This window comes from Labeo rohita, chromosome 4, assembly GCF_022985175.1.
Source record: "Labeo rohita strain BAU-BD-2019 chromosome 4, IGBB_LRoh.1.0, whole genome shotgun sequence".
NCBI lineage: Eukaryota > Metazoa > Chordata > Actinopteri > Cypriniformes > Cyprinidae > Labeo > Labeo rohita.
Genome location: NC_066872.1, coordinates 42,609,275 through 42,625,665, shown reverse-complemented (window position 1 = coordinate 42,625,665; position 16,391 = coordinate 42,609,275). Strand labels below are relative to the sequence as shown.

Sequence of the window (16,391 nt, the reverse complement as noted above, 5' to 3'; positions counted from 1 at the left end):
TTTGTTGCACTTTCATGTTAATTGTTTGATTGTGCATGATTTTAAGCAATGCTTAATATAATCACGTTTAATATTGATCTTAATGACAATTGTTGTAAAGTAGCCCAAGTGTTTATATATATATATATACACTACCGTTCAAAAGTTTGGGGTCAGTAAGACTTGTAATAGTCTTTAAAGAAGTCTCTTATGCTCATCAAGGCTGCATTTATTTGATTAAAAATATAGAAAAAAAACAGTAATATTGCAAAATGTTTTTACAATATAAAATAATGTTATATATTTTAACATACTTTAAAGTAGAATTTATTCCTGTGATGAAAAGCTGAATTTTTATCAGCTGTTACTCCAGTCTTAAGTGTCACATGATCCTTCAGAAATCATTCTAATATGCGGATTTATTATTAGAATGATCAATGTTGGATAATATCAACAGTTGTGCTGCCAAATATTTTTTGGAACCTGTGATTTTTTTTTTTTTTTTTTTTTTTTCAGGATTCTTTCATGAATAACAAGTTTAAAAAGTACAGTGTTTATTCAAAATATTAATATTTTATAACAATGTAAATTATTTATTATTAACTTTTAATAAACTTTTAATTATTAACTTAATACATATTGTATATATACAATAATTTAAAGTGTGTTGTAGTCCTATTTGTGGGACTGTGATCAGCTGTGAAATGATATTGCAGTGTTTATGATTATCATTCGTTTCAGTTGCAGTTTTTCTCTTATAGCGTTATTAGCACACAAGTCATTACTTCCTCTAGTTTCCTCTAGTTTAGCTTTTCACTTTCAAATCAGATAAAGGCGTTCAAGTCAGAGTGTTCGCAAGTCAGTTTTGTGGCATTTGTTGAAGTTAACATTATTGGAGCAAGGCCGGTGAAATGGTTGTGGCTGATTGTTTGAGTGTTTTTCCAGTTCTCTCTTATGATTAGGTTGCTCTGTCCGTGTGTACTGATTGACGATGTGGTCATTTGAAACCATGCCATTTAACTTTCCGAAATAAATGTAATTTCTGTTCCCTATTCAAATACAAGGTCAGATTTTATGTGAGGAAAGAGACTTTGTCTCGCTTGATATAACTTGAGAAATGTCACTCTTCTATTATGTTTCATTGTGAATAACACTCTGGTTGTGACACCTCTCTCTATTGTGGGCTTTGTGCATCCAGGGCTAGATTGGGTAATTATGGGAGTTTGCCGGTTCACTCCACGGGTCTCTTAGGTTTGACTCTTATCTGGCTTGACTGTTTCTTGGAAGGACTTCACAGAGACTGTGGTCTCAATGAATCTCTTATCAATAAAAGAATATCTGCTTATCTTATCTTAGATGACAAAATTAAGATGGTATACAGTTCAAGGATAAAAGATAAAGAAATGTGTTTTTATTCTTATTGTTAGCCAAGGATTAGATGTAAACGAGCGATAATGTGACATTTGGATATGGCCTTGTGTATTTAATTTTTGACGTAATTATTCTTTTTTCAAGCATTGGTGCATAATTCGGCCTTGAAAAAAAAAATGTGTGTGTATATGTATGTGTGTGTATATAAATCTAAAATATTATAAAATAAATATATGTATATATGTACTGTATTTGTTTTAGTTCTTAATTGATTCTTTCTTTTTAAGGCAAAGTGTATAGTTTTTATTTTTATATTTTCAGTTTTCAATTTAATTGTAGTAATTTTGTTATGTGGTTATTTTGTTATGTTTTTCTATATTTAGCTTTCATTTATTTTATTTTAGCTTCAGTCAATTTTATATTTCAAGTTAAACTTAGCAACATTTATAATTTCCATTCAATTTTTTAAAATTTTATGATTGTTCAATTCTCTGAATTGTAGAAAAAAGCTTTTGTTATTTGTCATTTTTATTAATTTTTGTTGTAAAATATCTGTTCATTTTTATTTCAGTTTTAGTTTTATTATAGTAGTTTTATATATATATATATATATATATATATATATATAACTATATATATAACTATATATAACTATATATATATATATATATATATATATATATATATATATATAGTTTTATGGTCTTAGTTTAGATAACTAAAATAACCCTGATTTTAAGTGTGGGCTATGTCTGTTGAATATCAACAGGTTACGTTCTTAGCAGGCTAACTCTGGACCATTTCTTCAGAGATGATGAACTGTAGTGGATTTAGATGACCTGTAGTGGGGTTGGTGATGGCCCAGAAATTGTTTTGACACATACACTCTTTTATACCTATCCTGAAGGTGCTGTTGCATTACTTTCAAAGCACTATGGCTTTATGTTCCTTGTTTCTAAGAAAAAAACTCAAGTCTATTTAGCCACCCATAAAGCATGTTCACAGTGTTGCATCATGCCACTGTTGCTCCTGAAAAGTGGGCGAGAGGAGAGGAAGGCAGTGACATGTCCCGCAGCGGGATCTCTGATCCAGGCCTATCTGTGTCATCACATCATGTAGGTGCAAATGGCCTGAAGTTTGACTAAGGATTGTTGTGACCTGTTGTGCACATTCACACGACTGGGTTTGAGGGTGTAGAGGGGAAGTGAGGTGCTGATAGACGTGTTTACACTGCTGTTTGGGATCAGGCATGAGCTTTGTGCATACCTTGCACTGTTGTGACGTTATGTCACTAAGCTTTGGTTCCCAGGATGCTTAGACCTAACAGGCTTATGACGCGATGCAGATAATATGGGGGAAGCCCTGTACGTGACAAATGTGGGGAATGTTCCAGTTATTTATATATAGGCTGGTTTATTTTTTTATAGTGTATATTAACAATATGAACTAATAATGCAGCCTAAATGATTGTTAGAGGTTGGTGATAATGATATGATAAGATAAGGAAAAGTTTTTTAGAGCAATATAAATGTAAGCGATTTCCCAGTTGACCTGTGCTTTTCGCAGAAAGTAGGCCTCATATTTATCGTATGTAGCCTAGTGGTCAGGATGGGGCCTGTGGAGTGCAGCTGCTGTTAGTTTCTACAGATAAAAAAGTAACAACTGTAGTAAGCAGTGGTGTTATTTTTGGCAAAAAATATTAAAAGTGATTTTCATTAATGTTTTTAGTTGAAGTTAAGATAAAGTAAAATATAAATGCAAGATGAAAAAGCCTAAAATTTAAAAGGTTAAATTGAAATTAGAAAACCAAAAAATTACAAATATAAAAATATTAGTAAAAATATTTTTTTTTAAAAGTTTTAGTTTATGTACTAAATTACTAAAACTGAAATAAAATTAATTTAAGCTAAATATATATAAATATAAAAATACAAGAGCACATAATAAAATTACTAAAACTAAAATGAAAACTGAAAATCTAAAAAAATAATAATAATAATAATAATAATAAAATTCATTAATATTCATGTAATAATAATAGTATGTAAATAATAGCCCTGGTAGTAAGTTGTGGAGAGATGGTGAGTCATTTACATTTACTTTAAAAGTTAAATAAATTAGAAATCCTGCTTTTGGCAGCTAAATAATAGTTTAAGTTGAAGTACTACACTTAAAACTTAAACTATAAAAAATACTAAAAGTAAAATAAATTAAAGCTAAAAAAAACTAAAAGAGCACATAATTATTAAAATTAAAATGTAACCTGAAAATATGAAAATAATATGTAAGGCTAATTTAAAATATTTATAAATATTATAAAATAACACTGGCAGTCAGTTGTGGAGAAATGGTGAGATGTTGACAATGTTAAATGGAAATTAGGCCTTGGCAACAATAAGAAATAAGTTTTGTTTAAGTACTAAACTTACAAAAACTTAACTAAAATAAAAGTAAATTAAAGCAAAAAAAATGCACTAAATAAAAGCTTATTGAAAATATTTATGAATATTAAAATACTGGTAGTAATTATCTATTGGAGGTTGTTTGCGTGCACTTTTGAAATAATATTTTTTTTTTTTTTTTATGATGTCAGTTAACACGTTAGTCTGGCTAAAATTGTCAGAAGTTGAGTTGTCTAACAAACCTAGATGTAGCTCGGCTTCATTCAACATGTGCATGTGTAAATCAACAGATGTACATCAGGTCAACAACCACCATTCAACTAACTTGTTCCAACTCTTATTTTTTTTTTACCTATAATCATGTTTACGCCTCCATTTCTCCTTTGGGAGTGTTTGAAAATTTTTGCTTTGAAATCAGGGTCGAGGAGACCTGCGGTACACGCTGTGATTGGGTCCGTGTCTCCGTTCAAGTTTGCTCTGTACCAAGTTCCTCGTTGCTCACATGATGTGTGCTGAGATTTCAGCGAGCAGTTGACAGGAAAATATTTCTCACCATGGTGTGAAGTTTGGAGACTTTGATTGATGGTAGAACAGAACCAGAGAGACTGACCTATACGTTGAACCTGCCTGTGTTTATCTGCACTTGTAGGGGGCTCATGTGTGAATGATAGCATACCTCCGGGAAGGCCATATTCTGTTCGTGCCACTTATTGTCTTAAGAGCTTAAGAAAAAAGGAACACACACGTGTGATTAAACACAACTAGACGTGCTCTCAGGTAAATGGTGGTCATGGAGACTGAAGCTTTGAGGGAGTGATGCACAGAATTGAACTGCACGTTTTGTACTGAAGCTTACTGATAACAGTGCACTCACTGAATCATCTTCTCTTGCTCTCAAACACTCATCCATGACTCGGTGTCCTTGGCAGCAACCCTAATGGTGCACTTCAACACTTTAAAGGGCACAGCTGAGATTTTGCTTTCCCTCAGGCAGCCGTAACCACACCGCAGCAGGATTTGTTCACCTGAAATCACCCAGAGTCTTCTTGACTGCCTTAATGACTTGTGTATTGCAGAGGCAACGGTGAGAGTGAGCCAGCCAAACAAACACACAAAAGTGCCAGCTCAATGCTGGAGAGGATGTGTGACAGACATCTCTCTCATGCTCTCTTGCCTAGAACTCTTATTTTTTCTCAAATTCCATTTACATTTTGGTGTTTTTTTTTTTTTTTTTTTTTTTTTTTTTTCTCATTTAAATTTTTTTGGACTCCATTTTAATGGTTAGATTAGATTTCAGTTGTAAAAAAACGTCTAATTAATTGAAACAATGAAATGTATACAATTTCACTATTTATTAAACGTTTGAAAAAATAAAGAATACAAATTTTTAGGGCCCTATGAAATCTGTTTTATTTTTTTCCTGAATTCTATTTTAATATTTTCCCAAATTCTATTTGAATTTTTCTGAATTCTTTATTTTCTCCATTTTTATTTTTCCTGGATTCCTTTTTTATTTGTTTATTTATTTATTTATTTAATTTTCCATTTTTTTTCCTGGATTGCATTTTAACAGATTAGATTCAATTTGTCAAAACATGTTTAATTAATTAAAATAATGATATTTATACAATTTCCCAATTTAGTAAATGTTTAACAAATAAATAACATTTTTAGGGCCCTATGAAATGTTTTATTTTTCTCCCCGAATATTTTCCCAAATTCAATTAGAGTTTTTCTGGATTCATTTTTTTTTCTTTCCCATTTAACGGTTCGATTAGATTTCAGTTGTAATAATGCATGCCTAATTAATCAAAATTATGAAATTTATGTAATTTCACAATTTATTAAGTGCTTAACAAAAATGTAATTTTTACAGCCCTGTTTAATTTGTTTTTGTTTTTTTCCCCCCAAATTCTGTGTTTACTGTTTTATTTTTCAGGAATATTTTTAATGGTTTAAATTTTAACCAACTGAATACATAAAACTTGAACAATTTAATAAACATTTACAATAATAGGGCTCTTTTACCTTTTTTCCAGAAATTATTTTGCTAATCAGTTACAATGTAATAAATGCAAATGCAATCCATTTTATTTAATTAAAAAAATAAACATGGATTATAAATTGTTCGATATTCCTTAAAAAATAGAAAAAAAAAGTTTCAGTCATTTTAACATTTATTTTAATTACTTTGAGGAGTACGTTCCACTGTGTAATAGTAAAATATTTGTCACAATTTCATAAAATCAAGATCTTAAATTTTGATATTTTGGTTGCCATGGAGACCCTTGAGTTTCAGATATGCCGTATTCCATGACATTCCATGTTATTCTGTGAATTCCATTATTATGACTGGAATCCACAGTTCTGTCCATGTGTTCCGCATTGTGGAAATCACAGGGCCCTGTTTACTTTCTCTGATCCTCTCCTGTTCTTTTTTTGGGCATAAAAGCATTTTTAGTTTTACTCTCTCTCTGCTTTTGAAGATTTGCTGCCATATGTTGCTCCCATTTCCCAACATACCTGCGTAAGTGATGGCAGTTTCAGTACCATGGCTTGATAAGCCGCTGGTTTGCAATCTGTGACTTGCTTGTCGTGCTTTTTCATGAGTAAGCTTTATAATAGCAGGGCTAGAAGAGTGAAAATAAGCATCAAGAAGGCAAATCTGTTGGAAGCAGCCAGCTGTTGTCGGATTGTACGGCTGGTCGTATGATACAGGAACACCGGGTCCAAGCTGTGTACATGGCAGTTGGTTATTTGCTCTCGCTCTTTGCTCAATATTATATGTTAAGCTTTTCTTTAGAGAGATTGGGAAATAAAATCCTATGAGAACATTTTAATCCTGTTGGTTTATACATTTGCTCACTGAGTAAATTCAGGTTTCTGGCGATGTTGAGCGAAGGAGTGAATTCACATCAGTTGTGCATGTGAAGGATTAAACCACCGGTCAGGCGTTAGACAGGAATGTGCTCCTGACTGAATGAACAAAAGCTTTTCCACTGACCAAATTGGCCTTCTGTTCACAAGTGACACTTCCATTGATTTATGCTGCTGGAAATTAAGCAGATGATTTCTGATGGCGTTTGTATTGCATTGGAGCCTCAGGTTTTTCAATTAGTTAACCGTGGAGCGGACACATATGCAGGATCCACGGCTCAGGAATGCACCCTAGACCCCTGCACTAGCCCCTTACAAAGAACCTTCATTGTGCTCAAAAACTGCTGCATCACAAAAGACTCTCACAAAAGGGTAAGAAAAGCCACCCTCGTTTCTCTTCCTTTTCCTTTCTACCAGCTAAAAAAAAAATACAAACCTCAAGACCACAGCTGCTGAAATGCATGGATTGAGTGTGACCTTTACCTTGATTTTTAGTGGTATGGCTCACCTCAAACTTCATAACATTGTTGAATTTACCAGAAGATAACCTGAGGATAACCTGCACCTTTCTGCATCCTGCATCAATTTTAGTGTTTTCCACTGAAAATAAAGGTTCCAAAAATGTTTTAAAAGCAATGACATGAGAGAACTATTTTTTTTTGTTCCCCAAAGAAGCTTTCTTCTTACATTTATCTTGCATTTCAAAATTAAAAAGAACCTTTTTTTTCCACTATAAGGAACTGTGCAATGGAAAGGTTCCATGGATGTTAATCTTAATAATCTTAATCATATATTGGCCTTGTGCTGTGGCTTTACTTGAATGTTGATTTGCATTTAAAGAGAAGTTCACTTCCGGAACAAAAAATTACAGGTGATGTACTCACCCTGATGTCATCCAAGATGTTAGTGTCTTTCTTTCTTCAGTCGTAAAGAAATTGTTTCTTGAGGAAAACATTCCAGAATTTTCTCCATATAGTGGACTTCTATGGTGCCTGTGAGTTTGAACTTCCAAAATGCAGTTTCAGTGCAGCTTCAAAAAGCTCTAAGCGATCTCATCCGAGGAAGAAGCAAAACAAACTTACAATTTATATACTACTTAACCTCAAACGCTCGTCTTGTCTATTCTCTGCGATGCACATGCGAACTCTCTGTAATCTGGGTCAATACAGTTAGAGTAGGTAGAAAAACTAATTTTCTCCTCCAACTTCAAAATCGTCTTACATCGCTGCAGAAGTACCGACCCAGTGTTTACAAAGTGAATGTGCAAAGAAGATCAAATGCCTTTTACAAAAATGCCTTTTTTTGGAAAATAACCGATTGTTTCACTAGATAAGACCCTTCGTCCTCAGCTGGGATCGCTTAAAGCCCTTTAAAGCTGCACTGAAACTGTATTATATGGAGATAAATTCTGGAATGTTTTCCTCAAGAAACATAATTTCTTTACGACTGAAGAAAGAAAGACACAAACATCTTGGATGACAAGGGGGTGAGTAAATTATCTGTAAATTTTTGTTCTGGAAGTGAACTTCTCCTTTAACTTGTCTCCCACATTTGAATTGAAGTAAATGGACGTCAGGAGCACAGACAAACAGTTTTGTCTCTTAATAATTTAAAATGAGCCAGAAATGAGGCAAACCTAAAAATGACCTTTATGGCAAAGTGTAGTGTTCTTAATTACATATTTGGTTGAGTAAAATATCTATTTGCAGCAGTCTGTCCACACAAACCTACAATTTCAGCGTACCCTAGACTTTCTTTGTAGTGTGTACGTATTCCTAAATTGCAGTCCATCATTTTTCTTTCAGACCGCAACCACCTCTGCAGATCAAAGAAGTGGAGTCCAGTTACTGTAATGCTTCTGATCTGGTACAAGGTTGAAAATACTTTAGTGTTTCTGTGGCTTGCTGCTACTCTTTAAGGGGTCACACTTTTGTTACCGAACATCTCTGATTGGACAGCTCACGACAGAGCGGTCATTTTGATTGCATGGTGTTCATGAAACTTGCTCTGAAAGCGTTTCAGCTTTTAGAGTGTGTGGCTTCATTGACTTTAATCGGCCAATGACCCAGAACATCACTTCTGAGCTAAATGTGTGGGTCGATTGATTAGTTGATTGTTCATTCACTCAGGATGAACGTCACTGGGTGTGATGTCATCCTTTATTCTGGCCCTTCCCTATTCAGCAGTGCAGTGCATTATGGGAAAAACTGCAGTGAGATTTCTTGCCCTTCTGACTCAGCATACCAGTAACAAGCTTAATTCTGCTAATGCTAAACCGTGACATTTGTTTCTCCTCATGCCAGTCATTGCATCAAGCCTGTTTTTTTGCACATTAAATGCAGTTAGCCAAACACTGTCTGTAACTGTTCCATGTACTGCTCATATGCCAGAGTCAATAAATCAGTGCAGCAAGGCATCGCTTTCATAGTATTTCTGCTTCAGGGACTTGCTGTGCTTTCACGCTCATCTTGTGGCCCAGTAGCTTCATTGGCCAACATAAAACCGAATAAGGTTTCTTCCTCTTCTGCTTCACTGCAGTTTGGATGCCTTCTTCTTCTTCGTAGAGAATGAGATTAGATAATGCAGTGGATGGATCTGAATGAAATGCATGCTTGCGTAAACATTAGTGACAATTATGAAGCATGTCTGCTGTGTACATTTCGTAGCGCTTTTATTTTTGATGTTGCTATATTTGACTTGAGAGTGGAGATGAGGCCTTCTTAGGGTTGTCTTGCTCTCTTTGAAGTCGGTCTCGCTGTCCTCTTATGAATTAGGAATCAGTAACTGGCTTGAGTAATAAGATCCTTCTCATTTTCTTCTCTCTCTCTCTCTCTCTCTCTCTCTCACACGTCTCTGAAATCCTGAACTGCTATTTGTTCCTTATGTGGAGCTACAGGAATGATTGAGCGTCAGACACATTGATGATTCTAAAAAGGCTGCAGCCATCTGCTCTCAAGCCAAAATTAGCGAGGCGGAGGCCCTGATACATTGAAAGCATTGAGCTTTAGCTGAAGATATTAAAATTGGCTAGAAGTCAGTATTAAAATACAATTAATACTCATTTGATCCTAAAATTACCAGTGGATGTAATTTAAAATGGTCCTTAGATGTGTCCTGATTATAAGTTTAGACTTGAAAAGCCTTTGTGCATTCCCTTTTTATCACAAAATTGACAGCATAGACTAAAATTGATAAACCATTTTAGTTTGTTATAAAATTGCAACATTATGCATGGCAAGTAATTCTTGGATCGTTGTTTTTCCTGCACCTGCTGTAGTTAATGATGCACTCGATTTAGGATAAGTTTAACAGGATAAGTTGAATACTTAACAAGCTCAGAGTGGATTTGTGCATCTGTGTTTTTGTCCACCAAACTCAAACTGTTTCCCTTTACCGGTTGGAGTGAAGTCAGATGCGTGGCGTTTGCTGATGGTAGTCTAGGGGACCTTTATTTATTCTATTCATGGTTGTTGTTGAACAATGGAGCCAGGCAGATGTTATCTCATCAGTAAATTGCTTGTTTCTTTGTCTTGGTCTTTATTAATGCATAACAGATGACAATAGGAGAGTGGTTTGTGTATGGTTAAATATCATGTTATACATTCTGTTTGGCCAGCAAGGCTATACTTCAGCAATAATATCAGAGTCAGGGTGAACAGATAATGTGTGCCGCTGAGAAAACCCAAACATGCATTGTTGCAAGGAGGTCTATAATGACTGGGGAAAGTTAGCGTTCCCATGCATTTCAGTGGCTGTTGCTTGACTGGTGCACAAGTAAAAATATTTCATTTGAAATCTGCCATTTTTGCTGTTGGCATCAGAAAACATTTGTGACCCTGGACCACAAAACCAGTTTTAAGTAGCATTTATACCAATGGCAAAAAATACGTTGTATGGGTCAAAATTATTGATTTTTCTTTTATGCCAAAAATCATTAGAATATTAAGTAAAGATCATGTTCCATGAAGATATTTTGTAAGTTTCCTACCGCAAATATCAAAAAATAATTTTTGATTAGTAATATGCATTGCTAAGAATACAATTTGGGCCACTTTAAAAGTGATTTTCTCAGTCTTTTGATTTTGATTTTTCAGATTCCAGATTTTCAAATAGGTGTTATCTCGGGCAATTATTGTCATATCCTAACAAACCGTACATTAATGGAAAGCATATTTATTCAGCTTTCAGAAGATCTCAATTTTTGTGGTCCAGGGTCACATTTGTACTATAATATAGTAAAATCTGTATATTGATTGAGCACATGCTAATTTTGAACGGCTGTCATTGGAGTGTAATGTTTTAACCAGATTGTGTTTAGAAATTATTAGCAGGCGCTGAATTACTGGCAAGACCTTGACCTCTTGGCATTCGTTTAGATATTAAGTTTTCAGATGTTCTGAAGGACTGTCATAGCGCCTTGAAGGATAATTTTCAATGCAGTAAATAACATCTGCTCACCTTAATTAGATTTGTTTAGGATTAGATTTCTGCTACAGATAAAATTCAAGGCTGGCAAATGAACTGGATGCAACAACTACTTGCTAAATAATAACTATTTTTAGTCTTCGAGATCTGATCCTACCCCTTTCCTAGCCCACAGCAGTGAATTTTTTTCTTCTCATTTTAGAATACTATGTGGGATGATTTTCTGCTTTTCCCTCATCTCTTCAGAATAAGCACGCTGTGAAAGAACATGCTGGCAGTCTGCGTTAAACCCAAATACGAAGAGAACGGAGAGAACATCGCACTCTCTCTCTGTATGTGCTTAGTCAGAAGAACACCATCTGGCACATAAATAGAAGCCTTTTATCCAAGGACCTCTAGACAATGATTGCCGCTCGTCACTGCCCGTGGAACAGTGAAATTTCCAGAGTGGGCTTGCAGGAACAGGTTCATACTGGTGGAAGAACACTCAGAGAGAGCGGCTGCTTGAATTAAAGTCCAAAGGACTGCGTCTGAATACGAGCCCTTCAAGTGGCCAGTCTCTGCTTTTGATATGGGCTCCTTTCATGACCTACTTGGTGTTCCAGTTGATTTTTATGCAGTCTGATTTCCACAGCAGTTTGTAATACCAAAGCCGTATTGGTCATAAGGGTTAAAAAGTCTAAACAAAATATAGATATATCGGTAACAGAGGTTACCAGCCACTATAAAAATTTATAAATACTGTGCAATTTAGGTCAGAAGTTTAGAAGACTGCAATTATTTGACCGATAACAGTAAAAACAGTAATATTATTACACTTATAAGGAACTGTTTTAATATATTTTAATATAAAATATAATTAATTTTTTTAATGGCAAAGCTGACTTTTAAGCATCATTACGCCAGTCTTCAGTTTCACATGATCCTTTAGAAATCATTTCCCTAGTGATAAATAAATATACTAAAATGTATGTAAAATACATTTATTTTATGCTAAGTAAACTACAAATACATGTACATATGTACTTAATAAAACTTTTACTTTAATACTTTAAATATACCAGTGTAGTATACTAAAAGTCTGCTAAATTGGAACAACTAATTTTGTGCTTAATGCTTTTTAATTGTGCAAAAGTAGTGCTGAAGTTTAACTAAAGATAGATATAACTGTACTCCACTAAAGTGGAATTATTGCAGGTATACTTTAGGTACACTTGAAATATTTTGCATTTAAGGACCGACATTATTTAAAAGACCATAATCCTCACCAGATATCAACTGTAACATGAAAATAATTATCAACTTATCATCAGTATCCATTTGATTTTTAATATCATTGCATCTCTAGTTCTTTCACCATTCCCAGTTCCAAAAAGTAAAATATTTTGAAGCAATTGAGAATCTGCTCTGTTTTAAAAATCTGTTTTTGGTCCCCACGTTTTTATTACCCTAGCATGTCTGTGAGGGTGTGTTCACTGCAACCTCAATTTTTGGGTTTGCAATTACAACCACAACTTTCGCTGTGTGTGTTTAAGAACCGAGTCTATAGCAGAGGGCATGAGAACAACACATCTTGTAGGCTGATATTGACATTTCTGCATTTCTTTTTTTTTTTTTTTTGCTCTTCTGGTACAGCTGAAACGTCCCAAGGCGCTTTTGTTAATAGCGGGACGTGGTATCGAATGGCTCCTTCAGAAAGAGTCTGAATTGGCCATGGGGTAGCTGACCGCCCCCTAACCCTTTGCAGCTGAGCTCTTTGCGTAGGTGGATTGCTTTTATATATTCACAGAACAAGTGCAGAGTATGAAGACATTTATTAAACAGAATGAACTCTAGTTCATGCTTTTGATATGATGAAATCATGGCAGTTTTGTCTATTAGTCATGAACTTGGAGGAGGTAGAGAGCAAGAAAACATCTTTACGATGAGTAAGACTACTATAGTACTCTGTGAATTTCCATTAAAGTCCTTTAGACTGATTTCCGTTTACCAATACTGGCAAAGTCCGAACAGACCCTTCAACTACAGCTAACCTTGGTTCTTCAGAGCGGAAAAATCCACATCAAAGTCCAGATGCTTTGCACTGCTTGAGTGCTTTTCAACACTTCATTGTAGGAAAGGTCAAACTCCTTGCCAAGCCCAGTGATATATTGGGCTTGTAGGAATACAATCCTATTATTTTGTGTCTGAAGGATACGAAGAAAAAAGGAAGGGCTGAATTTCAAGAAATGGTAATCAAATCTGTCAGGTACATTACGTGTTGGACGGCGAACACTTGAGCGCACATGTCCCACAATGTGAGCCGTCATCCGAGCAGGAAGCAAATTACCTGTCACGCCTTCCAGTGTTCTTTGCCACACTGTTGCTAGTGTTGGATCGGCCATTTGAATTATGGGTATTCTCCATATACCTTCTGTTAGGCCTATGCGTCAAATTAAACCGTCTAGGTGGAAGAAGATTCCCAAGCGCCCATACTTTGACTTTAGCCTGGAGCTAATTTGTCTGATTTACTATCCGAGTGAATGGGCGTCGCAAAAGCTCTTTCTCCGGTTAAGTGCCCTGAGATGATCCTCGGTGTCTGTTGCAACGGGCTCTCTCATTTCTGGTGCCGTCATTAGTCAGAGCGGGCCGCCGTGTTGTATCACATTACCCATGCTACCCACCATACCCCGAACCCTATCTGTTCTGACTGTAAAGTGTAGTTGCTATGGGAGTCACTTTATGGTTTGCAAATCGTGTGGCTTAGAAGTGAAAATGCCAGGATGAAAACTGTCTATGAAGTTGTAAACTGTCCCACAGTAAGAATGCAGAGCCGCAGATCTGTGTGTCACAGCAAAAGTAATAGGCCCTGAACAGTTGAAGCGTATGCAAAAGATCAATTGCCTTTAAGCTATTAAGATTTTTGTCTTTTATGATGCAGTGGTGCCTGACGGCAACAAATATTAGTTTAATTTTTTTTTTCCTTGCAGACCAAAGGCTTTTAAAATAAGGAATCTAAGGCTGAATTTTTCTCTTATTTTCAATATTTAGTACTTCACTATATTACCGATCCTTGGTGATAAGTAATATACTAGAATTCTGGGAAGAAAAGTTAAAATTGGAAGATGTAAACTTCCTCAAAATTTAGAATTTTGAGGAAAAAAATCAAATATTTGAGGTGTAAACTCAAAATTTTGAGGGGGAAAAAGACTGAATAATGAAATTCAAAATTTTGGAGAAAAAACACTTTTTTTTTTCACCTTTTTTATCTTTTATTTTTTTATTTCATGGCAGAAATAAGCTTCCATATGTTATAGTGTATATTGTTGATAAAATTCATTGAACATAAATGTGTGATTTTGATTATATAAAATTAAGCAACACTTTTGTTACATCTATCCATTTGGCAGACATTTATGCGTACTCTTAGTTAAAAGTGATTTACATTGCATTCAGGTAGGCATCTTTCAGTTCATGCATATAATGCTCTGTTATAATGAGCTATATAGCTCAGCCTTGTGCTGCACCACTTGATGCAGGTGCTGCACAGGACTTGTGAATCTCTTTACGCACGTCTTTCCACAGAGAACAAATTTAATGATTCTCCAGAGATGTTCAGGACCTCAGGCTGACGTGGCTGCTGCCCTGTAATGAAAAGCTCAGGGGGTGAAAAAAAAAAAAAAAAAAATCATGTTTTTGTTCTCAGGAGAGCTATAACTCGTTGCTCCCTACTGCAGAAAAATGTTCGATTTTTGACACTCAAGTGACTCCATTTCTGTTATGTGCTCAGAAGTGATGTCGGGCGGCTACAATTACGTTACCACCTTTTTTTTTTTTCTGCTGTTTGGCCCACAGTTTTTGTATGGTTCTGTCATTTGTTGTCTGGACGAAATGTTTTTCCTCTTATCTTGTACAGTTATTCTCCTCTTCTCCTCTCCTGTTGGCATGCAATCTGCGTAGAACAAGCCCATCTATACATTGGTTCTGACATCCCTGGTGATAAATGTTCTTGTTCCGTACCACGCTTATGTAAGATTGTGTGCGCATGTGCAACCTTTTGTCCTGGAGTAAATTCCAGACTATCATATCTCATGAAATTTCCATTACAAGTGTCCTTGTTTATTGTCTCAGAGCTCAGCGTGATGATAGGAGCTTTCTGAACCGTTGTTTGCAGCTCTACCCTGCAGAGAGTTCTGCGTTTCAAGTCTAGAAGATCTACACTAACTTATTAATGTAGGCCTAAACTCAAGTCTCATCTAGAGTAAACGAAAGCATTGCAAAATGCTGGTTTTGAATTCCCCGCTGCCCAGTGCCACCATTACGCAAGTGCGATTACCAATTTGTACCACAGCAGTCTAAATAAACAATAGCCCTGGCACACCAACCCTTGGCTTTCATCATTGTGACAGGAATTTAAAAGACGAGGACTTGCATGAGCCGGCTTCTATTTTGGCTCCTGTTCTGCGCCCACTCTTCACCGGGACAGGAAGCGGAGATTTAAGCTGTTGCTTTGCATTCATTATTCATTTTTTCTTTGCTTCTAAATCAGCACACATCTATAGTGTAAAGAGCAGTATAGAACAGTAGTTGAGGAAACAATATGTATACTGTGAGTGTTTGATATCTTTGTTAGACGCTGTAGATTTTCATTGTGATGTGTAATAATGTGGAAGGAAACTCACATTGATATTGTGCCACAGTTGTAGTTATTGATTATTCCTCAGCTTTGTGTCAAAACTTTAGAAAGCTGCCTTACTGTCTACATACACTACCGTTCAACAAGGATATTTATACTGTGTATACGCACTTTGAGACTAAAAAGACTTTACACTGTCATTCTTTTTTTTTATAATGTTTACATTTTCTTATGATACATGGTTAATGTCATCTTGGCAGGCAGCTCACTAGGGTTTTAAACAAAGCTGCAGTCTAATGATTATCGTTAAGTAACATTAGAAAAAGGATTCAACGTTTCAGCAAATGACCGATGAAGTCAATGGCATCCTGCAGCATGGCTGTGTTTGCATTTATTGCGGAAGCTCTCAACGTGAAAAACATACTAGAGCTGGACTATGAACACTTGGACATCCGTTTGCAGGAAATATGAGCGTTCTTTAATCATCAGCTCTCAGCCGTGTCAATGAAATGTACCGTTAATGTGATGCGAGCGTCTCTCTCTTTCTCTAGTTTTTTCTCTCTTTCTTACATAAGTGATCTTTTTTCATGGAAGCGCTGCTCATGTGGCCTGAATCTCTCCTCCGGTAACATACGGCCTTTGTGTCATTCTCAGAAATGGAGCTTTTTGCCTCCTGTTTAATACATAAATCCATTCATATTACCTTTGGAAGATTAAAATAC

At 35.4% G+C, this 16,391-nt stretch overlaps 1 protein-coding gene across 1 annotated transcript in view; it reads left to right on the top strand.

The window, feature by feature from the left end:
• The window catches only part of ahcyl2b (adenosylhomocysteinase like 2b), a 34,371-nt gene that overhangs the window by 805 nt on the left and 17,175 nt on the right, over positions 1–16,391 (top strand). The window lies entirely within an intron of this gene.